Source organism: Triturus cristatus, chromosome 4_1, assembly GCF_964204655.1.
Source record: "Triturus cristatus chromosome 4_1, aTriCri1.1, whole genome shotgun sequence".
In the NCBI taxonomy this organism is placed as follows: domain Eukaryota; kingdom Metazoa; phylum Chordata; class Amphibia; order Caudata; family Salamandridae; genus Triturus; species Triturus cristatus.
This window is the reverse complement of record NC_140585.1, coordinates 108,393,103-108,405,298: the sequence shown is the minus strand read 5'-3', so window position 1 is coordinate 108,405,298 and position 12,196 is coordinate 108,393,103. Positions and strand designations below refer to the sequence as shown.

General features: G+C 44.1%; 7 non-coding genes across 7 annotated transcripts; 1 reads left to right on the top strand and 6 right to left on the bottom strand.

Annotated features, from left to right (window-relative positions):
* Positions 1–762: 762 nt before the first annotated feature.
* Positions 763–835, bottom strand: TRNAM-CAU (transfer RNA methionine (anticodon CAU)). Its single transcript has one exon. It is a non-coding gene; the product is annotated as a tRNA-Met (tRNA).
* A 1,481-nt stretch (positions 836–2,316) lies between these two features.
* TRNAM-CAU (transfer RNA methionine (anticodon CAU)) lies at positions 2,317–2,389 on the bottom strand. The gene has a single exon. It is a non-coding gene; the product is annotated as a tRNA-Met (tRNA).
* Positions 2,390–3,872: 1,483 nt separating this feature from the next.
* TRNAM-CAU (transfer RNA methionine (anticodon CAU)) lies at positions 3,873–3,945 on the bottom strand. The gene has a single exon. It is a non-coding gene; the product is annotated as a tRNA-Met (tRNA).
* Positions 3,946–5,156: 1,211 nt separating this feature from the next.
* TRNAA-CGC (transfer RNA alanine (anticodon CGC)) lies at positions 5,157–5,228 on the top strand. The gene has a single exon. It is a non-coding gene; the product is annotated as a tRNA-Ala (tRNA).
* Positions 5,229–5,427: 199 nt separating this feature from the next.
* On the bottom strand, positions 5,428–5,500 carry TRNAM-CAU (transfer RNA methionine (anticodon CAU)). Its single transcript has one exon. It is a non-coding gene; the product is annotated as a tRNA-Met (tRNA).
* Positions 5,501–6,982: 1,482 nt separating this feature from the next.
* TRNAM-CAU (transfer RNA methionine (anticodon CAU)) lies at positions 6,983–7,055 on the bottom strand. Its single transcript has one exon. It is a non-coding gene; the product is annotated as a tRNA-Met (tRNA).
* A 4,595-nt stretch (positions 7,056–11,650) lies between these two features.
* On the bottom strand, positions 11,651–11,723 carry TRNAM-CAU (transfer RNA methionine (anticodon CAU)). Its single transcript has one exon. It is a non-coding gene; the product is annotated as a tRNA-Met (tRNA).
* Positions 11,724–12,196: the final 473 nt, after the last annotated feature.

The window sequence follows — 12,196 nt, the reverse complement described above, 5'->3', positions numbered from 1 at the left end:
GCCCAAGGTCTTTGTATCAAAGTTCCTTTCCTTTCTGTAAAATTGAAATTTGGAGCACCCCTGCTTATCCCCAAGCCAAGACAGAACATGAACTTTGGTCTGAAATCCTCCTTTGGGGTGATAAGACGTACCTTACAGTGTGCTCTAAGAACTGGTGACTTTGAGAGGGAGCTGCAGGTAATGTTCATGATTTTCATCGATCTGCTCCTGATCCCCACCCCCACAACCTTTCTTGAGCGAGAGATAATTACAGCGCTGAAAGATACTTCAGCCACTCCTTCGATAGCTCAGTTGGTAGAGCGGAGGACTGTAGCATAAAGTCAGACATCCTTAGGTCGCTGGTTCAAATCAGGCTCGAAGGATTTTGTGCTTCGATTTCCATATCTTTCACTTTTATTCAAACAATACCTTCCATTGATTATGATCGAGACTTTGCAGTCCCTGGGTTTCAGGGATTCCTTGCATCCATCAAACAGCTTGAGTGCAAAAGTGGGGATGTAGCTCAGTGGTAGAGCTCATGCTTCGCATGTATGAGGTCCCGGGTTCAATCCCCGGCATCTCCAGGAGCCTCTGTTCCTTATCTTGGCTTTTTTCCAGAAGGCTAGCCTGCCATCATGCAGAAAGAAGAAGTTTGTCATGCAGTTGGGGTGAGAGCCCCACTTAAATAGTCAGACATTTGCTTTGGAAAAATCTTTGAACTAGGCATAGTTTGCGCATTTCAAGAAAATCGGAGAATTTTGCATTCCAAAAGAAGGAAATAAATGCCCTCTCTGAGGATCGAACTCAGGACCTTCAGATTATGAGACTGACGCGCTGCCTACTGCGCTAAGAAGGCTGTATATAGGCATCTGTACATAAGACCATGAAGATCATCCAGGTACAAGGCTGAAGTTTTTTCCTGACTGACATTGTATACTGCAGAGTCAAATGGGGTGATGTGGCCGTCGGTTCAATGCAGGGTTTCCAATCATACAGTCAAATTTTGCAGAAGTGGGGATGTAGCTCAGTGGTAGAGCGCATGCTTTGCATGTATCAGGCCCCGGGTTCAATCCCCGGCATCTCCAGACTTTTGCCATGCTTACCTTGGATTTTGGGCAGAAAGCTAGGCTGGCATCATGATGAAGGAAGAGATATGTCCTCCAACCGGGAAGAGGACCCGCTTAATCTGTCAGACGTTTGCCTTGAAAAATCCCATGAAATGGGGCTATCTCATTTTTGATGATTATAGATCAAAAGAATCCTACTTGTTGAAGACATCAAAGTGATGATTCATCTTGACAACCATAATGCTTTGATGATAGAAATCTGTCGCATCTCTCTTGATCATTGGTAAGGGTTCTTCTTCTAAACCAAAGACTCTTTACAGTAGCTTTTAGAAAAACGGAATATTTTGTTTATCTCAATCACCTTCAATCTACAGATTTTTCCGTTCTCTTTCCTTTTGAAAATGCATCCAAAATGCACGTTCTTGATGCTGGGTGCTTAGTAATGACTCCCATAACTTTCTGTCATTTCTTTCATGGTTCCGCGCAGCCATCCATTTGCCACCAATGCTGCCCAAGGTCTTTGTATCAAAGTTCCTTTCCTTTCTGTAAAATTGAAATTTGGAGCACCCCTGCTTATCCCCAAGCCAAGACAGAACATGAACTTTGGTCTGAAATCCTCCTTTGGGGTGATAAGACGTACCTTACAGTGTGCTCTAAGAACTGGTGACTTTGAGAGGTAGCTGCAGGTAATGTTAATGATTTTCATCGATCTGCTCCTGATCCCCACCCCACAACCTTTCTTGAGCGAGAGATAATTACAGCGCTGAAAGATACTTCAGCCACTCCTTCGATAGCTCAGTTGGTAGAGCGGAGGACTGTAGCATAAAGTCAGACATCCTTAGGTCGCTGGTTCAAATCAGGCTCGAAGGATTTTGTGCTTCGATTTCCATATCTTTCACTTTTATTCAAACAATACCTTCCATTGATTATGATCGAGACTTTGCAGTCCCTGGGTTTCAGGGATTCCTTGCATCCATCAAACAGCTCGAGTGCAAAAGTGGGGATGTAGCTCAGTGGTAGAGCGCATGTTTTGCATGTATGAGGTCCCGGGTTCAATCCCCGGCATCTCCAGGAGCCTCTGTTCCTTATCTTGGCTTTTTTCCAGAAGGCTAGCCTGCCATCATGCAGAAAGAAGAAGTTTGTCATGCAGTTGGGGTGAGAGCCCCACTTAAATAGTCAGACATTTGCTTTGGAAAAATCTTTGAACTAGGCATAGTTTGCGCATTTCAAGAAAATCGGAGAATTTTGCATTCCAAAAGAAGGAAATAAATGCCCTCTCTGAGGATCGAACTCAGGACCTTCAGATTATGAGACTGACGCGCTGCCTACTGCGCTAAGAAGGCTGTATATAGGCATCTGTACATAAGACCATGAAGATCATCCAGGTACAAGGCTGAAGGATTTTCCTGACTGACATTGTATACTGCAGAGTCGAATGGGGTGATGTGGCCGTCGGTTCAATGCAGGGTTTCCAATCATACAGTCAAATCTTGCAGAAGTGGGGATGTAGCTCAGTGGTAGAGCGCATGCTTTGCATGTATGAGGCCCCGGGTTCAATCCCCGGCATCTCCAGACTTTTGCCATGCTTACCTTGGATTTTGGGCAGAAAGCTAGGCTGGCATCATGATGAAGGAAGAGATATGTCCTCCAACCGGGATGAGGACCCCGCTTAATCTGTCAGACGTTTGCCTTGAAAAATCCCATGAAATGGGGCTATCTCATTTTTGATGATTATAGATCAAAAGAATCCTACTTGTTGAAGACATCAAAGTGATGATTCATCTTGACAACCATAATGCTTTGATGATAGAAATCTGTCGCATCTCTCTTGATCATTGGTAAGGGTTCTTCTTCTAAACCAAAGACTCTTTACAGTAGCTTTTAGAAAAACGGAATATTTTGTTTATCTCAATCACCTTCAATCTACAGATTTTTCCGTTCTCTTTCCTTTTGAAAATGCATCCAAAATGCACGTTCTTGATGCTGGGTGCTTAGTAATGACTCCCATAACTTTCTGTCATTTCTTTCATGGTTCCGCGCAGCCATCCATTTGCCACCAATGCTGCCCAAGGTCTTTGTATCAAAGTTCCTTTCCTTTCTGTAAAATTGAAATTTGGAGCACCCCTGCTTATCCCCAAGCCAAGACAGAACATGAACTTTGGTCTGAAATCCTCCTTTGGGGTGATAAGACGTACCTTACAGTGTGCTCTAAGAACTGGTGACTTTGAGAGGGAGCTGCAGGTAATGTTCATGATTTTCATCGATCTGCTCCTGATCCCCACCCCCACAACCTTTCTTGAGCGAGAGATAATTACAGCGCTGAAAGATACTTCAGCCACTCCTTCGATAGCTCAGTTGGTAGAGCGGAGGACTGTAGCATAAAGTCAGACATCCTTAGGTCGCTGGTTCAAATCAGGCTCGAAGGATTTTGTGCTTCGATTTCCATATCTTTCACTTTTATTCAAACAATACCTTCCATTGATTATGATCGAGACTTTGCAGTCCCTGGGTTTCAGGGATTCCTTGCATCCATCAAACAGCTCGAGTGCAAAAGTGGGGATGTAGCTCAGTGGTAGAGCTCATGCTTCGCATGTATGAGGTCCCGGGTTCAATCCCCGGCATCTCCAGGAGCCTCTGTTCCTTATCTTGGCTTTTTTCCAGAAGGCTAGCCTGCCATCATGCAGAAAGAAGAAGTTTGTCATGCAGTTGGGGTGAGAGCCCCACTTAAATAGTCAGACATTTGCTTTGGAAAAATCTTTGAACTAGGCATAGTTTGCGCATTTCAAGAAAATCGGAGAATTTTGCATTCCAAAAGAAGGAAATAAATGCCCTCTCTGAGGATCGAACTCAGGACCTTCAGATTATGAGACTGACGCGCTGCCTACTGCGCTAAGAAGGCTGTATATAGGCATCTGTACATAAGACCATGAAGATCATCCAGGTACAAGGCTGAAGTTTTTTCCTGACTGACATTGTATACTGCAGAGTCAAATGGGGTGATGTGGCCGTCGGTTCAATGCAGGGTTTCCAATCATACAGTCAAATTTTGCAGAAGTGGGGATGTAGCTCAGTGGTAGAGCGCATGCTTTGCATGTATCAGGCCCCGGGTTCAATCCCCGGCATCTCCAGACTTTTGCCATGCTTACCTTGGATTTTGGGCAGAAAGCTAGGCTGGCATCATGATGAAGGAAGAGATATGTCCTCCAACCGGGAAGAGGACCCGCTTAATCTGTCAGACGTTTGCCTTGAAAAATCCCATGAAATGGGGCTATCTCATTTTTGATGATTATAGATCAAAAGAATCCTACTTGTTGAAGACATCAAAGTGATGATTCATCTTGACAACCATAATGCTTTGATGATAGAAATCTGTCGCATCTCTCTTGATCATTGGTAAGGGTTCTTCTTCTAAACCAAAGACTCTTTACAGTAGCTTTTAGAAAAACGGAATATTTTGTTTATCTCAATCACCTTCAATCTACAGATTTTTCCGTTCTCTTTCCTTTTGAAAATGCATCCAAAATGCACGTTCTTGATGCTGGGTGCTTAGTAATGACTCCCATAACTTTGTGTCATTTCTTTCATGGTTCCGCGCAGCCATCCATTTGCCACCAATGCTGCCCAAGGTCTTTGTATCAAAGTTCCTTTCCTTTCTGTAAAATTGAAATTTGGAGCACCCCTGCTTATCCCCAAGCCAAGACAGAACATGAACTTTGGTCTGAAATCCTCCTTTGGGGTGATAAGACGTACCTTACAGTGTGCTCTAAGAACTGGTGACTTTGAGAGGGAGCTGCAGGTAATGTTCATGATTTTCATCGATCTGCTCCTGATCCCCACCCCCACAACCTTTCTTGAGCGAGAGATAATTACAGCGCTGAAAGATACTTCAGCCACTCCTTCGATAGCTCAGTTGGTAGAGCGGAGGACTGTAGCATAAAGTCAGACATCCTTAGGTCGCTGGTTCAAATCTGGCTCGAAGGATTTTGTGCTTCGATTTCCATATCTTTCACTTTTATTCAAACAATACCTTCCATTGATTATGATCGAGACTTTGCAGTCCCTGGGTTTCAGGGACTCCTTGCATCCATCAAACAGCTCGAGTGCAAAAGTGGGGATGTAGCTCAGTGGTAGAGCGCATGCTTCGCATGTATGAGGTCCCGGGTTCAATCCCCGGCATCTCCAGGAGCCTCTGTTCCTTATCTTGGCTTTTTTCCAGAAGGCTAGCCTGCCATCATGCAGAAAGAAGAAGTTTGTCATGCAGTTGGGGTGAGAGCCCCACTTAAATAGTCAGACATTTGCTTTGGAAAAATCTTTGAACTAGGCATAGTTTGCGCATTTCAAGAAAATCGGAGAATTTTGCATTCCAAAAGAAGGAAATAAATGCCCTCTCTGAGGATCGAACTCAGGACCTTCAGATTATGAGACTGACGCGCTGCCTACTGCGCTAAGAAGGCTGTATATAGGCATCTGTACATAAGACCATGAAGATCATCCAGGTACAAGGCTGAAGTTTTTTCCTGACTGACATTGTATACTGCAGAGTCAAATGGGGTGATGTGGCCGTCGGTTCAATGCAGGGTTTCCAATCATACAGTCAAATTTTGCAGAAGTGGGGATGTAGCTCAGTGGTAGAGCGCATGCTTTGCATGTATCAGGCCCCGGGTTCAATCCCCGGCATCTCCAGACTTTTGCCATGCTTACCTTGGATTTTGGGCAGAAAGCTAGGCTGGCATCATGATGAAGGAAGAGATATGTCCTCCAACCGGGAAGAGGACCCGCTTAATCTGTCAGACGTTTGCCTTGAAAAATCCCATGAAATGGGGCTATCTCATTTTTGATGATTATAGATCAAAAGAATCCTACTTGTTGAAGACATCAAAGTGATGATTCATCTTGACAACCATAATGCTTTGATGATAGAAATCTGTCGCATCTCTCTTGATCATTGGTAAGGGTTCTTCTTCTAAACCAAAGACTCTTTACAGTAGCTTTTAGAAAAACGGAATATTTTGTTTATCTCAATCACCTTCAATCTACAGATTTTTCCGTTCTCTTTCCTTTTGAAAATGCATCCAAAATGCACGTTCTTGATGCTGGGTGCTTAGTAATGACTCCCATAACTTTCTGTCATTTCTTTCATGGTTCCGCGCAGCCATCCATTTGCCACCAATGCTGCCCAAGGTCTTTGTATCAAAGTTCCTTTCCTTTCTGTAAAATTGAAATTTGGAGCACCCCTGCTTATCCCCAAGCCAAGACAGAACATGAACTTTGGTCTGAAATCCTCCTTTGGGGTGATAAGACGTACCTTACAGTGTGCTCTAAGAACTGGTGACTTTGAGAGGGAGCTGCAGGTAATGTTCATGATTTTCATCGATCTGCTCCTGATCCCCACCCCCACAACCTTTCTTGAGCGAGAGATAATTACAGCGCTGAAAGATACTTCAGCCACTCCTTCGATAGCTCAGTTGGTAGAGCGGAGGACTGTAGCATAAAGTCAGACATCCTTAGGTCGCTGGTTCAAATCAGGCTCGAAGGATTTTGTGCTTCGATTTCCATATCTTTCACTTTTATTCAAACAATACCTTCCATTGATTATGATCGATACTTTGCAGTCCCTGGGTTTCAGGGATTCCTTGCATCCATCAAACAGCTCGAGTGCAAAAGTGGGGATGTAGCTCAGTGGTAGAGCGCATGTTTTGCATGTATGAGGTCCCGGGTTCAATCCCCGGCATCTCCAGGAGCCTCTGTTCCTTATCTTGGCTTTTTTCCAGAAGGCTAGCCTGCCATCATGCAGAAAGAAGAAGTTTGTCATGCAGTTGGGGTGAGAGCCCCACTTAAATAGTCAGACATTTGCTTTGGAAAAATCTTTGAACTAGGCATAGTTTGCGCATTTCAAGAAAATCGGAGAATTTTGCATTCCAAAAGAAGGAAATAAATGCCCTCTCTGAGGATCGAACTCAGGACCTTCAGATTATGAGACTGACGCGCTGCCTACTGCGCTAAGAAGGCTGTATATAGGCATCTGTACATAAGACCATGAAGATCATCCAGGTACAAGGCTGAAGGATTTTCCTGACTGACATTGTATACTGCAGAGTCGAATGGGGTGATGTGGCCGTCGGTTCAATGCAGGGTTTCCAATCATACAGTCAAATCTTGCAGAAGTGGGGATGTAGCTCAGTGGTAGAGCGCATGCTTTGCATGTATGAGGCCCCGGGTTCAATCCCCGGCATCTCCAGACTTTTGCCATGCTTACCTTGGATTTTGGGCCGAAAGCTAGGCTGGCATCATGATGAAGGAAGAGATATGTCCTCCAACCGGGAAGAGGACCCCGCTTAATCTGTCAGACGTTTGCCTTGAAAAATCCCATGAAATGGGGCTATCTCATTTTTGATGATTATAGATCAAAAGAATCCTACTTGTTGAAGACATCAAAGTGATGATTCATCTTGACAACCATAATGCTTTGATGATAGAAATCTGTCGCATCTCTCTTGATCATTGGTAAGGGTTCTTCTTCTAAACCAAAGACTCTTTACAGTAGCTTTTAGAAAAACTGAATATTTTGTTTATCTCAATCACCTTCAATCTACAGATTTTTCCGTTCTCTTTCCTTTTGAAAATGCATCCAAAATGCACGTTCTTGATGCTGGGTGCTTAGTAATGACTCCCATAACTTTCTGTCATTTCTTTCATGGTTCCGCGCAGCCATCCATTTGCCACCAATGCTGCCCAAGGTCTTTGTATCAAAGTTCCTTTCCTTTCTGTAAAATTGAAATTTGGAGCACCCCTGCTTATCCCCAAGCCAAGACAGAACATGAACTTTGGTCTGAAATCCTCCTTTGGGGTGATAAGACGTACCTTACAGTGTGCTCTAAGAACTGGTGACTTTGAGAGGGAGCTGCAGGTAATGTTAATGATTTTCATCGATCTGCTCCTGATCCCCACCCCCACAACCTTTCTTGAGCGAGAGATAATTACAGCGCTGAAAGATACTTCAGCCACTCCTTCGATAGCTCAGTTGGTAGAGCGGAGGACTGTAGCATAAAGTCAGACATCCTTAGGTCGCTGGTTCAAATCAGGCTCGAAGGATTTTGTGCTTCGATTTCCATATCTTTCACTTTTATTCAAACAATACCTTCCATTGATTATGATCGAGACTTTGCAGTCCCTGGGTTTCAGGGATTCCTTGCATCCATCAAACAGCTCAAGTGCAAAAGTGGGGATGTAGCTCAGTGGTAGAGCGCATGTTTCGCATGTATGAGGTCCCGGGTTCAATCCCCGGCATCTCCATGAGCCTCTGTTCCTTATCTTGGCTTTTTTCCAGAAGGCTAGCCTGCCATCATGCAGAAAGAAGAAGTTTGTCATGCAGTTGGGGTGAGAGCCCCACTTAAATAGTCAGACATTTGCTTTGGAAAAATCTTTGAACTAGGCATAGTTTGCGCATTTCAAGAAAATCGGAGAATTTTGCATTCCAAAAGAAGGAAATAAATGCCCTCTCTGAAGATCGAACTCAGGACCTTCAGATTATGAGACTGACGCGCTGCCTACTGCGCTAAGAAGGCTGTATATAGGCATCTGTACATAAGACCATGAAGATCATCCAGGTACAAGGCTGAAGGATTTTCCTGACTGACATTGTATACTGCAGAGTCGAATGGGGTGATGTGGCCGTCGGTTCAATGCAGGGTTTCCAATCATACAGTCAAATCTTGCAGAAGTGGGGATGTAGCTCAGTGGTAGAGCGCATGCTTTGCATGTATGAGGCCCCGGGTTCAATCCCCGGCATCTCCAGACTTTTGCCATGCTTACCTTGGATTTTGGGCAGAAAGCTAGGCTGGCATCATGATGAAGGAAGAGATATGTCCTCCAACCGGGAAGAGGACCCCGCTTAATCTGTCAGACGTTTGCCTTGAAAAATCCCATGAAATGGGGCTATCTCATTTTTGATGATTATAGATCAAAAGAATCCTACTTGTTGAAGACATCAAAGTGATGATTCATCTTGACAACCATAATGCTTTGATGATAGAAATCTGTCGCATCTCTCTTGATCATTGGTAAGGGTTCTTCTTCTAAACCAAAGACTCTTTACAGTAGCTTTTAGAAAAACGGAATATTTTGTTTATCTCAATCACCTTCAATCTACAGATTTTTCCGTTCTCTTTCCTTTTGAAAATGCATCCAAAATGCACGTTCTTGATGCTGGGTGCTTAGTAATGACTCCCATAACTTGGTGTCATTTCTTTCATGGTTCCGCGCAGCCATCCATTTGCCACCAATGCTGCCCAAGGTCTTTGTATCAAAGTTCCTTTCCTTTCTGTAAAATTGAAATTTGGAGCACCCCTGCTTATCCCCAAGCCAAGACAGAACATGAACTTTGGTCTGAAATCCTCCTTTGGGGTGATAAGACGTACCTTACAGTGTGCTCTAAGAACTGGTGACTTTGAGAGGGAGCTGCAGGTAATGTTCATGATTTTCATCGATCTGCTCCTGATCCCCACCCCCACAACCTTTCTTGAGCGAGAGATAATTACAGCGCTGAAAGATACTTCAGCCACTCCTTCGATAGCTCAGTTGGTAGAGCGGAGGACTGTAGCATAAAGTCAGACATCCTTAGGTCGCTGGTTCAAATCAGGCTCGAAGGATTTTGTGCTTCGATTTCCATATCTTTCACTTTTATTCAAACAATACCTTCCATTGATTATGATCGAGACTTTGCAGTCCCTGGGTTTCAGGGATTCCTTGCATCCATCAAACAACTCGAGTGCAAAAGTGGGGATGTAGCTCAGTGGTAGAGCGCATGTTTTGCATGTATGAGGTCCCGGGTTCAATCCCCGGCATCTCCAGGAGCCTCTGTTCCTTATCTTGGCTTTTTTCCAGAAGGCTAGCCTGCCATCATGCAGAAAGAAGAAGTTTGTCATGCAGTTGGGGTGAGAGCCCCACTTAAATAGTCAGACATTTGCTTTGGAAAAATCTTTGAACTAGGCATAGTTTGCGCATTTCAAGAAAATCGGAGAATTTTGCATTCCAAAAGAAGGAAATAAATGCCCTCTCTGAGGATCGAACTCAGGATCTTCAGATTATGAGACTGACGCGCTGCCTACTGCGCTAAGAAGGCTGTATATAGGCATCTGTACATAAGACCATGAAGATCATCCAGGTACAAGGCTGAAGTTTTTTCCTGACTGACATTGTATACTGCAGAGTCAAATGGGGTGATGTGGCCGTCGGTTCAATGCAGGGTTTCCAATCATACAGTCAAATTTTGCAGAAGTGGGGATGTAGCTCAGTGGTAGAGCGCATGCTTTGCATGTATCAGGCCCCGGGTTCAATCCCCGGCATCTCCAGACTTTTGCCATGCTTACCTTGGATTTTGGGCAGAAAGCTAGGCTGGCATCATGATGAAGGAAGAGATATGTCCTCCAACAGGGATGAGGACCCTGCTTAATCTGTCAGACGTTTGCCTTGAAAAATCCCATGAAATGGGGCTATCTCATTTTTGATGATTATAGATCAAAAGAATCCTACTTGTTGAAGACATCAAAGTGATGATTCATCTTGACAACCATAATGCTTTGATGATAGAAATCTGTCGCATCTCTCTTGATCATTGGTAAGGGTTCTTCTTCTAAACCAAAGACTCTTTACAGTAGCTTTTAGAAAAACGGAATATTTTGTTTATCTCAATCACCTTCAATCTACAGATTTTTCCGTTCTCTTTCCTTTTGAAAATGCATCCAAAATGCACGTTCTTGATGCTGGGTGCTTAGTAATGACTCCCATAACTTTCTGTCATTTCTTTCATGGTTCCGCGCAGCCATCCATTTGCCACCAATGCTGCCCAAGGTCTTTGTATCAAAGTTCCTTTCCTTTCTGTAAAATTGAAATTTGGAGCACCCCTGCTTATCCCCAAGCCAAGACAGAACATGAACTTTGGTCTGAAATCCTCCTTTGGGGTGATAAGACGTACCTTACAGTGTGCTCTAAGAACTGGTGACTTTGAGAGGGAGCTGCAGGTAATGTTCATGATTTTCATCGATCTGCTCCTGATCCCCACCCCCACAACCTTTCTTGAGCGAGAGATAATTACAGCGCTGAAAGATACTTCAGCCACTCCTTCGATAGCTCAGTTGGTAGAGCGGAGGACTGTAGCATAAAGTCAGACATCCTTAGGTCGCTGGTTCAAATCTGGCTCGAAGGATTTTGTGCTTCGATTTCCATATCTTTCACTTTTATTCAAACAATACCTTCCATTGATTATGATCGAGACTTTGCAGTCCCTGGGTTTCAGGGATTCCTTGCATCCATCAAACAGCTTAAGTGCAAAAGTGGGGATGTAGCTCAGTGGTAGAGCGCATGTTTCGCATGTATGAGGTCCCGTGTTCAATCCCCGGCATCTCCAGGAGCCTCTGTTCCTTATCTTGGCTTTTTTCCAGAAGGCTAGCCTGCCATCATGCAGAAAGAAGAAGTTTGTCATGCAGTTGGGGTGAGAGCCCCACTTAAATAGTCAGACATTTGCTTTGGAAAAATCTTTGAACTAGGCATAGTTTGCGCATTTCAAGAAAATCGGAGAATTTTGCATTCCAAAAGAAGGAAATAAATGCCCTCTCTGAGGATCGAACTCAGGACCTTCAGATTATGAGACTGACGCGCTGCCTACTGCGCTAAGAAGGCTGTATATAGGCATCGGTACATAAGACCATGAAGATCATCCAGGTACAAGGCTGAAGTTTTTTCCTGACTGACATTGTATACTGCAGAGTCAAATGGGGTGATGTGGCCGTCGGTTCAATGCAGGGTTTCCAATCATACAGTCAAATTTTGCAGAAGTGGGGATGTAGCTCAGTGGTAGAGCGCATGCTTTGCATGTATCAGGCCCCGGGTTCAATCCCCGGCATCTCCAGACTTTTGCCATGCTTACCTTGGATTTTGGGCAGAAAGCTAGGCTGGCATCATGATGAAGGAAGAGATATGTCCTCCAACAGGGATGAGGACCCCGCTTAATCTGTCAGACGTTTGCCTTGAAAAATCCCATGAAATGGGGCTATCTCATTTTTGATGATTATAGATCAAAAGAATCCTACTTGTTGAAGACATCAAAGTGATGATTCATCTTGACAACCATAATGCTTTGATGATAGAAATCT